The sequence below is a fragment of the Musca domestica genome, unplaced genomic scaffold (genome assembly GCF_030504385.1).
Source record: "Musca domestica strain aabys unplaced genomic scaffold, Musca_domestica.polishedcontigs.V.1.1 249, whole genome shotgun sequence".
Classification (NCBI taxonomy): domain Eukaryota; kingdom Metazoa; phylum Arthropoda; class Insecta; order Diptera; family Muscidae; genus Musca; species Musca domestica.
In genome coordinates, this window is record NW_026712276.1 from 113,136 (window position 1) to 130,547 (window position 17,412).

A 17,412-nucleotide genomic window follows, 5' to 3' on the forward strand; every position below is an offset into this window, starting at 1 on the left:
ACATCCAGGAGCCTTGTTGGACCCTTAAAAAATATTTTTAAAAAATCCACAAGCCATGTTGGATCCTAGAAAAATATTTTTAAAACATCCAGGAGCCTTGTTGGACCCTTAAAAAATATTTTTAAAAAATCCACGATCCTTAAAAATATTTTTAAAACATCCAGGAGCCTTGTTGGACCCTTAGAAATATTTTTAAAAAATCCACGAGACTTGTTGGACCTTTAAAAAATATTTTTAGGAAACCCACAATCCTTGTTTAAAATATTTTCAAAAAATCCACGAGTATTGTTGGACCCTTAAAAAATATTTTCCAAAAATCCACGAGCTTTGTTGAACCCTCAAAAATATTTTTAAAAAATCCACGAGGCTTGTTGAACCATTAAAAAATAATAAAAAAAAAAAATCCACGAGGCCTTTTGGACCCTTAAAAATATTTTTAAAAAATCCACGAGCCTTGTTGAACCCTTAGAAATATTTTTAAAAAATCCACGAGCCTTGTTGGCCCCTTAAAAATATTTTTTTTAATCCACGAGACTTGTTGGACCTTTAAAAAATATTTTTAGGAAACCCACAATCCTTGTTTAAAATATTTTCAAAAAATCCACGAGCTTTGTTGAACCCTAAAAAATAATTTTAAAAAATCCACGAGGCTTGTTGAACCATTAAAAAATAATAAAAAAAACCACGAGGCCTTTTGGACCCTTAAAAAATATTTTTAAAAATCCAAGAGCCTTGTTGGACCCTTAAAAAATATTTTTAAAAATCCACGAGCTTTGCTATGTTTCTAAAAAATCCACGAGTCTTGTTGAGCCTTTGAAAAATATTTTTAAAAAATCCACGCCTTGTTGGACCCTTAAGAAATATTTTTAAAAAATCCACGAGCCTTGTTGGACCCTTGAAAAATATTGTTAAAAAATCCAAGAGCCTTGTTGAACCCTTAAAAATATTTAAAAAAAAACGAAATGACAACATTAGGTGTTGTATAACGATGGGATACATAGAACCACTGGTTCTCGTACCTCCCCCACAAACTATTAAAGACAAAACTATTAAAGAATAGTTTGATTGTGTTCAATATTTGCACATCTCAATTTTTATTAATTATCTAGGTCTGCTATAAAGATGGGATACATTGGAACACTCCTTCTGGTACCACCCCCACAAAGGGGTAAAAATTTTGAATAATCGCAACACTTCTAAATATGTGAAAGAAGCGCCCGATTGTTCCTAAATTTCACACACCTTAATATTTCCGATAGCTCTACTTTTGGTATGAAGATGGGTTATATCGGATCATTCCTTTTGGTAACTCCCCCACAAAGGGTCAAAATGTTGAATAATCGCAACGCTTCTAAAAAATTGAAAGAAGAGTCGAAATGTCTTCCAATTTCGCACATCTCAATGTTTCCAATAAATCTAGATGTGGTATGAAAATGGGATAGATCGTGCACCTCCTTCGGGTACCTCCCACACAAGGGGATCAAAATTTTGAAAAATCGTAACGCTTCTAAAAATATGAAAGAAGAGTCCGATTGTTCCTAAATTTCGCACATCTTAATATTTCCAACAGCTTTACTTTTGGTACGAAGATTGGACAGATCGGACCACTCCTTCGGGCACCTCCCCCACAAGGAGTCAAAATGTTGAATAATCGCAACGCTTCTAAAAAATTGAAAGAAGAGTCCGTTTGGTTTAAAATTTCGCACATCTCAATGTTTTCAATAATTCTAGGTGTGGTATGAAAATAGGATCGGTCGGACAACTCCTTCCGGTACCTCCCCCACAAAGGGTTCAAAATTTTGAAAAATTACAAAGCTTCAAAAAATGTGAAAGAAGAGTCCGATTATTTTCAAATTTCACACATCCTAATATTTCCAACAACTCTAGGTGTGGTATAAAGATGGGTTAGATTGGACCACTCCTTCGGGTACCTCCCCCACAAGGGGTTCAAAATTTTGAATAATTGCAACTCTTATAAAATGTCAAAGAAGAGTCCGATTGGTTTCAAATGTGGTGCATCTCAATATTTCAAACAACTCTAGGTCTGGTATGAAGTTGGGATAGATCGGACCACTCCTGCTGGTACCTCCCCCACAAAGGGTTTGAAATTTTTAATGATTATGACACATAATTTTTTTAGTTTTTGATCCATTTCAACTTCTTACAAAATTGTGATGATTTCCAAACTCAATAGGCTTCTATTCTGGACCTAACCCCAACTCCATGCAAAACTTCGTGAGAATCGGGCCATAAATGCGACCTGTAGCGTGATTACAAAACAGACGAACTTACAGCGAGATAAGAAGGTCCATGTATAACATCATGGATCTAAGACACAAAGTGTTGTAGGTTATAAAAACCCCGGTTATTTTCTATCTCTTAAAAATTATTTATTTTATTTATTTATTTATTTATTTTTTTTTTTTTTGAAAATCCCCCTCTGGTCCCACTGTGATTTTGAAAATTGACTTACATCGTCATAACAATTTATTTTCATTTTGCAATTTATTTTTGGCGCGTAATTGTGATTTAATTAATACAATTTACGCCAAGCACAACATGTGTTGTCGGTTTTGGTTTTTGTTTTCAATTTTTTGCATTGGCCTGTGAAGCGGTCAGCTGATTGGGAACTTCCTTGCACAAAGTATGATAATTGAAAACGTAAACAACTCATAGAACAGCTCACTCCCAACTCAAGGAGAGGGAGAAGAGAGAGAGAGCGAGAGAAATCTCAGAAAAACCACAGCTGTCAGTTTTATTAATTTGATTGACACAATGACTGACAATCGACTTCAAATAACGTGTTTATGGCCCGGCTGCCGTTTCCAAAGAAAGTAACAGCTTTTTAATTAATTTCTATTAAATTGAAACAGGTCTGCCGAACATAAAGATTTTACGTCACAAATTTCCATTTGAAAACTAAACACTAAAGACTAGAACTTACTATAGGGGAAACAATGAGAGCTGAATGCGAAATCCTCCTGATAAATTATTATGACATTTCTTGTTGTTTATTTAGATAACCGGTTTTTATTATTTTTGTTTTTGTTCTTCTAAATTACATCATTCATAAAAATTAAGATTTATCTCAGATTAGATGCCAACGCAGAGGCCAACGGGAGACTCATAAAATTTACTACGGGGCTAAGTGAATGTTGTGTGGCTTTACATTTTCTTGAATGTGACTGTCAGCCAGTCAATTAATTTCGTCATTTTTCTTCGGTGAGCTATGATGACAGATAATTCGATTTTGCAATTAAGCAATTTGCAGTCAAACAGTGGCAGGCAAAAGTGCGATAACTTATTCCAGCTGTCAAAAAAAAAAAAGAAACAGACGCCTAAAAGTAGGCAACAAAATTTGATACATTTATGGCAATACTGAAGGGAAATAAAGAATCTTTGGGATATATTCCCATTATCTTGATATATATTATAGCTACGGATATAGCTCTTTCAATGACCCAAAGTGAAATTTGATGCAGAACATTTCTTCCATTAACATCACGCCCCTAAAATGAAGTATTGTGCCTCAAATCGACCAAAAATACCAAAATAGTCAGAAAAAGATGTTTTCTTGGTTATTCACAATTTTTGGCTATTATCTTGATAAGCATCAAAGATATGGCCTTCTCTTCTTTAGTGACCCATAGTGAAATTCCATGAAGAATATTTCTTCCGTTTACATCAAACCTCTAAAATAAAGTTGTCGTGGACAAATTGACCAAAATCTGGGAAAATACCAAAATAACCCAAAAATAGTGTTTTAAAAACAACCAAATTGGTATTAGAAATATATTGATAACTATTAGAGATATAGTTTTCACATGCTTTGTTACCCATAGTGAAATTTGATGAAGAACATTTCGTGATTTAACATCAAGTCCCTAAAATGAAGTTTTGGTTGAGAAATTGACCAAAATCTGGAAAAATACCAAAATAACCCAAGAAATAGTGTTGTCAAGACAACCAAATTGGTATAGTAAAAATATTTATAACTATTACAGATATAGTTTTCTTATGTTTGGTAACCCATAGTGAAATTCTATGTAGAATATTTCTTTCATTAACATCAAGCCTCTAATATGAAGTGTTATGCGTCAAATCGACCAAAAACTATAAAAATACCAAAATAGTCAAAACCGATATTTTCTTAGTTACTCGATATTCTTTGCCATTATCTCGATAAGCATCAAAGATATGGTCTTCTCTTCTTTGGTGGCCCATAGTAAAATTCTAAGTAGAACAATTCTTCCATTTACATCAAACCTCTAAAATAAAGTATTGTGCCTTAAATCGACCAAAATCTATAAAAATACCAAAATAACCCAAAAATTAGGTTTTCTTATTTACTCGTATTTCTGGGCTATTATCTTGATAAATATCGAAAATAGGGCTTTCTCTTCTTTGGTGACCCAATGTTAAACTGCATGAAGAGTATTTCTTTCATTGACATTAACCCTCTAAAAATAAGTTTGGGTGGAGAAATTGACCCATATCTGGAAAAATACCAATACCAAAATACCATATCCCAAAAAATGATGTTGCTTAGAGAACAAAGAATATAAGGCCATTATATTGATAAATATTAGAGATATAGTTTTCTTATATTTGGTAACCCATAGTGAAATTCCATTTAGAATTTTTCTTCCATTTACATCAAACCTCTAAAATGAAGTTTGGGTGAAGAAATCGACCAAAACCTATAAAAATACCAAAATAACCCAAAAAATCATGTTTTCTTAGTTACTCGATATTCTTTGCCATTATCTCGATAAGCATCAAAGATATGGTCTTCTATTCTTAAGTGACCCATACTGAAATTCTATGTAGAATATTTCTTCCATTAACATCAAGCCCCTAAAATTAAGTATTGTGCGTCAAATCGACCAAAATCTATAAAAATACCAAAATATCCAAAAAGGGATGTTTTCTTAGTCACTCGATATTCTTTGCCATTATCTCGATAAGCATCAAAGATATGGTCTTCTCTTCTTTGGTGGCCCATAGTGAAATTCTATGTAGAACAATTCCTCCATTACCATCAAGCCTCTAAAATTAAGTATTGCGCCTTAAATCGACCTAAACCTACAAAAAATACCAAAATAGTAAAAACCCATATTTTCTTATTTACTCGATATTCTTTGTCATTATCTCGATAAGCATCAAAGATATGGCCTTCTCTTCTTTATTAACCCATTGTGATATTCCATGTAGAATAATACCTCCATTGCCATCAAGCCTCTAAAATGAAGTATTGTGCCTTAAATTGACCTAAATCTATAAAAATACCAATATAACCCAAAAAATTAGGTTTCTTTAGTTACTCGATATTCTTTGCCATTATCTCGATAAGCATCAAAGATATGGTCTTCTCTTCTTTGGTGGCCCATAGTGAAATTCCAAGAAGAATATTTCTTTAATTTACATCAAACCTGTAAAATGAAGTTTGGATGGAGAAATTGACCAAAATCTGGAAAAAATACCAAAATAACCCAAAAAATTATATTGCACAGAGAACCAAGTATATAAGGTCATTATGTTGATAAATATTAGAGATATAGTTTTTTCATGTTGGGTAATCCATAGTGGAATTTTATGTAGAATATTTCTTTCACTTACATCAAATCTGTAAAATGAAGTATTGTGCCTTAACTCGACCAAAATCTATAAAAATACCAAAATAACCCAAAAATGACGTTTTCTTTGTTACTCGTTATTCTTGGCTATTATTTTGATAAATATTAGAGATGTGCTTTCTCTTCTTTAGTGACCCATAGTGAAATTCCACGTAGAACATTTCTTCGAATAATATCAAGCCCCTAAAATGAAATATTGTGCGTAAAATCGACCAGAACCTAAAAAAATACCAAAATAAGCCAAAAAATGACGTTTTCTTGGTTAATCATTATTCTTGGCTTTTATTTTGATAAATATTAGATATGTGGTTTTCTCTTCTTTAATGACCCATAGTGAAATTTCATGTAGAGTATTTCTTTCACCAACATCAAACTTCTAAAATAAAGTATTGTGCCTTAAATCGACCAAAATCTATAAAAATACCAAAATAACCCAAAAAATTATGTTTTCTTAGTTACCGATATTCTTTGCCATTATCTCGATAAGCGTCAAAGATATGGTCTTCTCTTCTTTGGTGGCCCATAGTTAAATTGCATGTAGAGTATTTCCTTCATTGGTATGAAATCCCTAAAATGAAGTTTGGGTTCCCAAATCGACCAAAATCTATAAAAATACCAAAATAACCCAAATAATGAGGTTGTTAAGAAACGCAAATTTCTATCACATTTATATTGATAATTATCAGAGATATAGTTTTCTCTTGTATGGAGACCCACAGTAAAATTTTCTGTAAAACATTTCTTCCATTAATATCAAGCCGCTAAAATGAAATTTTGGTATAGAAAATGACCAAAATCTGAAACGATACCAAAATAATCGAAAATTGCTGTTGCTAACAAACACTAATTTGTATTGCTTTTATCTTGATATATATCATTGCTACATATTTTTCTTGTTCGGTGATCCACAGTGAAATTCTCTGTAGAATATTTCTTCCATTTACATCAAACCTCTAAAATTAAGTTTGAATGGACAAATTGACCAAAATCTGGAAAAAATAACAAAATATCCCAAAAAAAGTGTCGTATTTCCTCCATTGCTATCAACACCCGAAAACTAAGTTTTAAACAGAAGTCGAGGATTTTACGGATTTTACACTCTCCGCTCGATCTGAAAAATTCCACGGTAGGGTGCCCAGGGTCACACTTGAATCATCTTGTCAATTTTCCGCTTCATACGCCCCGAATTGAAACAAAAGTAAAACATTTATTAATAACAATAATTATTGTTATTATTGTTGTTGTTGTTTTTATTATTTTTGTAAAAGCCACTTGCCTTGAGTACCGGTAATCATATTTTGTTGTTGACCCATAAAGCCAGGCAGACACAAACGCACCGGCCAAACAGAAGCCCACATATCAACGCATGGTGTCAACTAGTCTCTAAACATAGAGGCATTGCAAACAATGGATATATAGACACCGCACACACACACATGTGTGTGTTTATATGTGCATACATATGTCATTTTTCTGTCAAAACACATACTTAAATGTAATTGTCAAGGAGTGACAACAACAGCCACAAAATGCCCCAGAGATGCAGTATGGCCATTGTTCGAGACACAATGAAGGCTTTGGAACGCCCCAACCTCATTGCTGGGTAAATAAGGAAGTTTTTAGGTGGGAGGAATTTTAATATTATTTTAATTTTTCTAAGTTTTTTTTTTTTTAATTTCCCCCCCCCAGATGCCTAAATGTAGTCCATCCCCCACTTAAGAGGTTTACGATAAGAAAGCGACTTTTGTTTATTTGTCTTTGTTTTATTTTTCTTCTTTCGTTTTTTTGTTGATTATTGTGCGAACGTCATATTGAGATTTTTTTATGACTTAATATGTTTTGAAATCATTGTCTGTTTATTTGGCAAGAGGTCTGTCTGTCTGTCTGTCCGGGTGTCGGACTGTTTATCATTTTGCAAATATTGACTGTTTTTATCCAGCCAACAGCTCTTGTCTACGCAATCGGATTACGTCCATAATTGTGTGGCGCATTTAATATGAAGTGCGTTTTTTTTCGAAAAAGTGAATTGAGGTGACATTTCAAAATCATGTTTCAATTACTCTCCAGAGAAACGGGGGATCGTATTTTACGCAATAAACATTTTTAGGACAGGAGAGACACATTTCCCTTTTTCTTGATTTTTTGAACAAATACCCAAATTGATATAGCCAATATATTGTTAAATATTAGAGATAGGGGTTACATTTGCTAGAGGACCCATAGTGAAATTCCCCATAGAATATTTCTTCCATTGACATCAAGCCTCTAAAATTAAGTTTGGGGGGACAAATTGGCCAAAATTTGGAAATAGACCAAAATTACCAAAAAAGAAGATTGTTGCCTAGAGGCTCAATTTAATATTGTCATTAAACTGATATCTTTCACAGATACAGTCTTTTCGCCTTTTGTGACTCATAATGAAATTCCGTGTAGAATATTACTTTCATTTACATCAACCCAGAAAAATTAAGTCTTATGCGTCAAAACGACCAAAATCTATAAAAATACCAAAATAGTCAAAAAAAATTATGTTTACTTAGTTACCCGATATTCTTTCCTGTATCTTGTTAAACATTGGAGATATAGTCTTTCCTTCTTTGGTGACCCATAGTGAAATTCCATGTAGAAAATTTCTTCCATTAACATCAAACCCCTAAAATGAAGTCTGGGTGGACAAATTGACCAAAATCCATAAAAATACCAAAATAACCCCCCCAAAAAATAAGGTTGTACAGAAACCCAAAATGGCATCGTTATTACCATGGATTCTATTATAGCTACGGATATATCTCGTCTAGTGACCCATAGTAAAATTTGATGGAGAACATTTCCTCCATTAACATCAAGTACCTAAAATGTAGTTTGGTTAGTCAAATTGACCCACATTTGAAAAAACTCAAAATAACCCCAAAAAATGAGGTTGTACAGAAACCCAAAATGGCATCGTTATTATCATGGTTTCTATTATAGCTACGGATATATCACATTTGGTGACCCCTAGTTAAATTCCCTGGAGAACATTTCCTCCATTAACATCAAGTACTTAAAATGAAGTTTGATCAGACAAATTGACCCACATTTGAAAAAACCTCAAAATAACCCCCAAAAAATGAGGTTGTTCAGAAACCCAAAATGAACTTGCTAATATCTTGATATATATTATAGCTACGGATATATCTCGTTTAGTGACCCATAGTAAAATTTGATGGAGAACATTTCCTCCATTAACATCAAGTCTCTAAAATGAAGTTTAGTTAGACAAATTGGCTCAAATTTAGAAAAATACCAAAATATTGTGTTGTAAAGAAAACCGAATTCGTATAGTAAATATATTGATAACTATTGGAGTTATAGACTTTTCTTCTTTGGCAACCCATAATGAAATTCCATGGAGAACATTTCTTCCCTTAACACCAATCCCCAAAATTAAAGTATTGAGCGTCAAATCGACCGAAATCTATAATAAATACCAAAATAACGCAAAAAAAAATCATGTTGTTTAAAAACCTAAATTGTTACTGTAATTTTCTTGACATATATAATAGCTACAGTTTCGTCGTGTTTGGTGACCTATTGTAAAATTCCATGTAGAACATTTTCTCCATTAACACTAAGCCCCTAAAATGAAGTATAGCACCATAAGTTATACCAAACAAAAAATCGATACATTTTTAAAAATATTTCTATGACCATATTATTATTGGCATTTTATCCATAAATATGGCAACTACGGCTTTTTCATCTTTGGTGACCCATAGTAAATATTGGTGGAGAATATTTTTTCCATTGACATCAAAACCCAAAAATGAATTTTAATGCCTAAAATTGGCCCGAAATCAAAAAATGACCAAATTTACCCCCCAAAAATGCCACCTTTTTATAATCCAAAATGGTATTGAAATTTCCCAGGTTAATATTACAGCTACTGATTTCTTGTCTTCGGTGATCAGTAGTAAAATTTTCTGAAGAATACTTTTTCCATTTGCATCAAAAACCTAAAATTAAGTCTACTAAGACAAATTGGGCTAAATCAAAAAAGGACCAAAATTCTTGTTAATATTTTCATTTACAAAGTATTGTTGAAATTTAATTTATAAATATGGCAACTACGCGCTTTTCTTCTTTGGTGACCCATAGCAAAATTCGATGAAGAATATTTTCTTCATTGACATAAAATCCGTAAAATGGATTTCTGTGGGAGAAAAAGGCTTCAATTCAAAAACTAAACAAATTCGACCAAAAATCGTATGCCCAATTTGTTATAGATTTTTTATAGATATGTATGACAGCTAGATGTTTCTTTTTTTCGGTGACCTATAGTGAAATTTGATGTAGAATAATTTCTTCTTAAACACTATTTCTCTAAAGTGACAAAAAGTTAGATAAATTGACCCAATTCCAAAAATACCAAAATTAACCCCAAAAAATGCTGTCGTTATTATAATTCAAAATATTGTTAATTATTTTAGTTATAAATATTACAGCTACTGATTTCCTGTCTTCAGTGACCTATAGTAAAATTTGGTGAAGAATATTTTATGCATTGACATAAAATCCGTAAAATGGATTTTTGAGGGAGAAAAAGGCTTCAATTCAAAAATTCTACAAATTCGACCAAAAATCGTATGTCCAATTTGTTATTGATTTTTTATTGATATGTGTGACAGCTACACGTTTCTCTTGTTCGGTGACCTATAGTGAAATTGGATGTAGAATAATTTCTTCTTTGACAATATTTTCCTACAATGACCAGAAATTAAAAAAATTGGTCCCAATTCAAAAAATTACCAAAACTAACCCCAAAAAATACGGTCATTTTTATAATACAAAATGTTATTAATTTTTTCTATTTATAAATATTACAGCTACAGATTTCTGGTCTTCGGTGACCTATGGTAAAATTCGTTGAAGAATATTTTCTTCATTGACATAAAAGCCGTAAAATGGATTTTTGAGGGAGAAAAAGGCTTCAATTCAAAACATGTACAAATTCGACCAAAAATCGTATGCCCAATTTGTTATTGATTTTTTATAGATATGTATGATAGCTACAGATTTCTTGTGTTCGGTGACCTATAGTGAAATTTGATGTAGAATAATCTTTTCTTTGATAATATTTTCCTACAATTACAAGAAGTTAGATAATTTGACCCAAAATCAACAATTTATTTGATATTGATATATTGATTTTTTATTGATATGTATGAAAGCTACATGTTTTTCTTCTTTGGTGACCTATAGTGAAATTTAATGTAGAATAATCTCTTCTTTGACAATATTTTCCTACAATGACAAGAAGTTTGTAAATTTGACCCAAAATAAAAAAGTACCAAATAAATCCCAAAAAATGCCGTAGTTTTTATAATCCAAAATGTTATTCATTTTTTTATTTATAAATATTACATCTACATATTTCTGGTCTTCGGTGACCTATGGTAAAATTCGATGAAGAATATTTTTTTCATTGACATAAAAACCGTAAAACCTATTTTTCTGCGTGAAAATAGCTTGGCTTCAAAAATTCCACAAATTCGACCAAAAATTGTATGCCCAATTTGATATTGATTTTTTATTGATATATATGACAGCTACAGTTTTCTCTTTTTCGGTGACCCACAATGAAATTTGATGTAGTATAAGTTCTTCTTTGACAATATTTTCCTACATTGACAGAAAGTTAGACAAATTGGTCACAATTCAAAAATTACCAAAATTAACCCCAAAAAATGCCGTGGTTATTATAATCCAAAATGTTATTAATTTTTTAACCTATAAATATTACAGCTTGATTTCTTGTCTTCGGTGACCCATAGTAAAATTTGATGAAGAATATTTTCTTCATTGACGTAAAAGCCGTAAAATGGATTTTTGTGGGAGAAAAAGGCATCAATTCAAAAATTCCACAATTTCGACCAAAAATCATATGCCCAATTTGATATAGATTTTTTATTGATATGTGTGATAGCTATAGATTTCTTGTGTTCGAAGACCTAGGCTCAAATTTTGTGAGGAATATTTGTTCCATTGATAACAAGTTCCTAAAATAAAGTTTTGTTTGAAAAAATTGCCTTAATTCAAAAATGTACAAATTCCCCCCCAAAAAAACTGATATACCCAAATTGTTAGTCATATTTTATTGATTTGTAATATATTTACAGTCTTCTTTTCTTTGAAGACTTGTGGTGAAATTCAATGAAGAATATTTCCCCCTTTGATAACATTCCCCTAAAATGTAACGTTATGCCATTTTTCACCCCTATTTCCCCATGAAGTAATAAATTCCCGTTGATTGGCCATAAATCATTATCTCTTAGTATCTGGCCGCTGAGTGTGAACCCCCTTTAAGGTCTGTAATTACAGAGCATTTAATTGCCGCCCGATGACGTATTTAGAAAAGAACACAATCTGTAATATAAAATATTATGAAATTTACGTCTTTCGAATCACATTATTATAAATTTGAAATTCTTTATTTGAGATTCTTTGCCTCTGGACATCGTGCTATCGTTATACGCTGGTCAGCAGTGTTTGTTGTGGATTTGTTTAATTTTTTTTTTCAAACACTCTTACACACCGTTGTTTGAGTATGAATTAATATGTATTGTTTTGAGTTTCTTTTTTTCAATATCACTGTTTTTTTTTTTTTTTTGCTTGCCTCCATTAATTATTCCATTGACGTCATTAATATTGTTATTAGTTATTTCATTATAGTTTTTTTTTCTTGTTTGATTTTTTTTTTCGTTGTCAGCTGTATTGTTAGTGTTGTTGTTTGTGATAATATTGGACATGCCAGCAGCAGAATGTTTAAACACGAGATTTATTTATAGGTCTCAATCACATTTTTTTTTCTCGAACCCAAACAAAAATTACCAATTGTTATTTTTAAAAAAAAATATTTATTGTATTTTTTCGTAATCTAAAATTAAGTACAAAAAATATATTGTGGCCCATTTTTAAAAATAATTGCATTTTAAATTTAATTATCGTGAACGGAGAGCAACAATGTGCTCTTTTATTCTTATTAAACAAACCATTAAATTATTAATGATATTTAATCAATAAATAAAAAATTGTTGTTATTGTTGCAATTTTTAAATGAGCTGGTTTTTTTTTCAAATTCAATGTTTTTCCATGTATTGTTTGTTATTATTGTTTATACATTTGTTTGTGGTTAAACACAATCATGGCATTGCCTGAAAACATAATAATATTTGTTTATAAATAAAATGCACAAAATAGAAATTGAAAAAAAAACAAAGATAAACAAAAATAAAATTTTAAGGTAGTCGAGGGGATACCCGAAAAAATTGGGGGGATATAGGCAACAAAATAAAAGCGGAATTTGAGAAATATAAACAAAATAGTTATTTGGCCAATTTCATACATCTACAGGTTGGGCGCCAAATTACTCCTCTGCTATGCATTTTAGGTGTTTGGTGTTAATGGAAAAAATATTCTACAACAAATATTATCAAGGGTCCTCAACCATGAGAAGTCTCTAGGTATTATACTTATCAAGATAATTACAATTCAAAATTCGGTTATGAAATAAGGCATTTTTTGGGCCATTTTTATATACTTTCCAATTTTGGTCAATTTTTTCCTACAATACTTGATTTTTGGGGATTGGTGTCAGTGAAGGAAATGTTCTACATAGAATTTTACTATGGGTCACCAAACAAAAGAGAACTGTATCTCAAATACATACCAATATAGGTACAATACAAATGTTGGCCAATTTCATACCTCTACAGGTTGGGCGCCAAATTACCCCTTTGCTCTGCATTTTAGAGGTTTGGTGTCAATGGTGGAAATATTCTACACCAAATTTTATCAAGGGTCCTCAACCATGAGAAGTCTCTAGGTATTATACATATCAAGATAATTACAATTCAAAATTCGGTTATGAAATAAGGCATTTTTGGGTCATTTTAACATACTTTCCAATTTTGGTCAATTTGTCCAACAATACTTCATTTTTGAAGATTTGTGTCAATGTAGGAAATGTTCTACATGGAATTTTACTATGAGTCACCAAACAAAAGAAAACTGTAGCTTAAATATATACCAATATAGGAACAATACCAATTGTTGGCCAATTTCATAACTCTACAGTTTGTACGGCAAATTACCCCTCTGCTCTGTATTTTAGGGGTTTGGTGTCAATGGCGGAAATATTCTACACCAAATTTTATCAAGGGTCTTCGTCCATGAAAAATCTCTAGCTATTATACTTATCAAGATAATTGCAGTTGAAAATTGGTTTGTAAAATTAGGCATTTTTTGGGTCATTTTAATATACTTTCCAATTTTGGTCAATTTGTCCCACAATACTTAATTTTTGGGGGTTGGTGTCAATTGAAGAAATGTTCTACATAGAATTTGACTATGGGTCACCAAACAAAAGAAAACTGTATCTTAAATATATAACAATATAGAAACTACGACAATGTTGGTTTCTAACAAACATAATTTTTTTTTGAAGTATTTGGGTATTTTCCAGTTTTTAGTCAATTTGGCCATTCCGGCCTCATTTTTTGGAGCAGATGTTGGTGGAAGAAATGTTCTGTAGAAAACTTCACTATGGGTCACCAAACAAGAGAAAACTGTAACTCTTATAAATATCAAGATAATAACAATACCAAGTTGGGCCTCTAAACAAAAATTTTTAGGTGAATTTTGGTATTTTGTCGGTTTTTGGTCAATTTGTCCCACAATACTTAATTTTTGAAGGATGACATCAATGGAAGAAATCTTCTACATGGAATTTGACTATGGGTCACCAAACAAGAGAAAACTGTAGCTCAAATACATACCAATATAAAAACTACGCCAAGGTTGGTTTTAAAAAAACGTATTTTATTGGACTATTTTGGTATTTTTCCAGTTTTTGGTCAATTTCGCCATTTAAACCTCATTTTTTAGGGTTGATGCCAATAGAAGAAATATTCTACAGAAAATTTCACTATGGGTCACCAAGCAAGAGAAAACTGTATCTGAAATATATACCAATATAAAAACAATACCAATGCTGGTTTTCTAAAAAATATATATTTTTTGGATTATTTTGGTATTTTTTCCAGTTTCTGGTCAATTTGGCCATTTAAACTTCATTTTTTAGGGTTGATGCCAATGGAAGAAATATTCTTTAGAAAATTTCACTATGAGTCACCGAACAAGAGAAAAATATAACTCTTATAAATATCAATATAACAACAATACCAATTTGGGCCTCTAAACAAGAATTTTTAGCGTAATTTTGCTATTTTGTCAGATTTTGGTCGATTTGTCCCACAATACTTAATTTTTGGGGGTTGGTGTCAATGGAGGAAATATTCTACACCAAATTTCACTATAGGTCACCAAAAGAACCCAAATCTATAGCTTTCATACATATCAATAAAACGGCGATACAAATTTGAGCAAAAAATATTTTATTAATTTGGGTCATTTTTGGTTAAGGGCCAATTTTTCACATAAATCTTCATTTTAGTTGATTGATGTCAAAGAGAAAAATATTCTTCAACAAATTTCACTATGGGTCACTGAAGACAAGATTTCAATACCAGTAATATTTTCCCATAAAAAGTCAATGTAATTTTGAGGTATTAAAACGACGCAAATTTTTGGGTATTTATTTGATTATTTTTGTTTTTGGCTCAATTTTTGTAACTTAACATAATTTTTTTAACTTGATGCCAATGGAGAAAATGTTTTTCAAGTAATTTCACTATGGGTCTCCGAAGACAAGAAATTTGTATCTGTAATATTTGCTATCGAAATAGCCATATGATTTTGAAATATAAAAGAGACTTCATGTTTTTGGGCGTTAATTTGGTATTTTTTAAGTTTGGTCCAATTTGTACCCTAAAACTCAATTTTAGGAGTATAATGTCAATGGAAAAAATGTTCCTTGAATAATTTCACTATGGATCATCAAAGATTTTAAATTTATATCTGCAATATTTGCCAATTAAATTCCAATGCAATTTTGACTTAAAAAAACTATGGAATTTTTGGGAATTTATTCAGTCTTTTTTAGATTTGTCCGATTCGTCCTATTTAGCTTGATCCTAGGAGCTTGATGTCAATAGGAAAAATGTTCTCCACACAATTTCACTATGGTTCGCCAAAGACATGAAATCAGTATCTGTAATATTTATTATTAAAATTTTGATTTAAATTTGGCATAAAAAACTCGGCATTCCTTTGGGCTAATTAGGTTATTTTTGAATTTGAGTCAATTTCTTTGGTTAGACTTCATTTTAGGAGATTGATGTCAAGGAGAAAAATATTCTACACCAAATTTCACTATGGGTATCCAAGAAACAAAAATCTGTAGCTCTCATGCTTAAAGGTGAAATGCCTTTGGCAGATAGAGTATAAATAGAATAGCATTTTTTTTTTTTGTAGAATTTGGTCATCATTTGTATTTGGTCGAATTTTTCCATCTAGACTTCACTTTAGGGTTATGATGTCAAAGGGAAAAATAATCTCCACGAGATTTCACTATGGGTCAGCAAAGACAAGAAATCGGTACCGGGAATATTTACTAATGAAATATCAATATGAATTTGGGCTATAAAAACGAAATAATGTTTTGAGTGTTAATTTGGATGTTTTTGGATTTGGACCAATATGTAACTCTAGACTTCTCTTTGGTGGTGTAGTCCCAATGGGAAAAATAATCTTCGAAAGATTTCACTATGGGTCAGCCAAGACAAGAAATCGTTATCTGCAATGTTTACTTATGAAATATCAACACAATTTTGGGGTATAAAAAAGAAATAATTTTTTCGGTGTTAATTTGGACGATTTTTGAATTGGGCCAAGTTGATCCACTAGACTTCAATTTAGAAATTTGGAGTCAATGGAAAAAGTATTCTACGTCGAATTTCACTATGGGTCACCGACTAGCTAAAATCTGTAACTGTCATACATTTCAATTAAATGTCACTTTCAATATGGCTAAAAACACATGAGCATTACAGCGTTATAATTTTGGTATTTTTCCGATTTGGACGGTTTTGATACCCTAGACTTCATTTTAGCGGTTTCATGTCAATGGAAAAAGTATTCTACACCAAATTTTACTATAGGTCACCAAAGATCGGAAAATCGTAGCGGTTATACTTCCTAGTAAAACATCACTGTTAATTTGGGTATAAACACAAGAGCATTTTAGTGTTATAATTTATGTATTTTTTCGTTTTGGACGGTTTTGATCCCCTAGACTTAGCGGCTTCATGTCAATGGAAAAAGTATTCTACACCAAATTTTACTATGGGTCACCAAATATCTGAAATTCATAGGTATCACATATCACAGCGAAATAACACTATCAATTTGGGAGCTTTCTTTGGTGGTAAATTGGTCTATTAATTGGGACATTTTTTGAATCTGGGTCGATTTTAGCCACTTAACTTCATTTTAGAATTTTGTAGTCAATGGAAAAAATATTCTACGTCGAATTTCACTATGAGTCACCGACTAGTTAAAATCGGTAGCTATCATACATATCACTGAAATGTCACTTTCAATATGGATGTAAACACAAGAGCATTTCAGCGTGGTAATTTGGTATTTTTCCATTTTGGACGGTTTTAATTACCTAGACTTCATTTTAGCGGTTTCATGTAAATGGAAAAAGTATTCTACACCAAATTTTACTATGGGTCACCAAATATCGGAAATTCATAGGTATCACATATCACAGCGAAATAACACTATCAATTTGGGTATAAACAGAAGAGCTTTCAATGGTGGTAAATTGGTC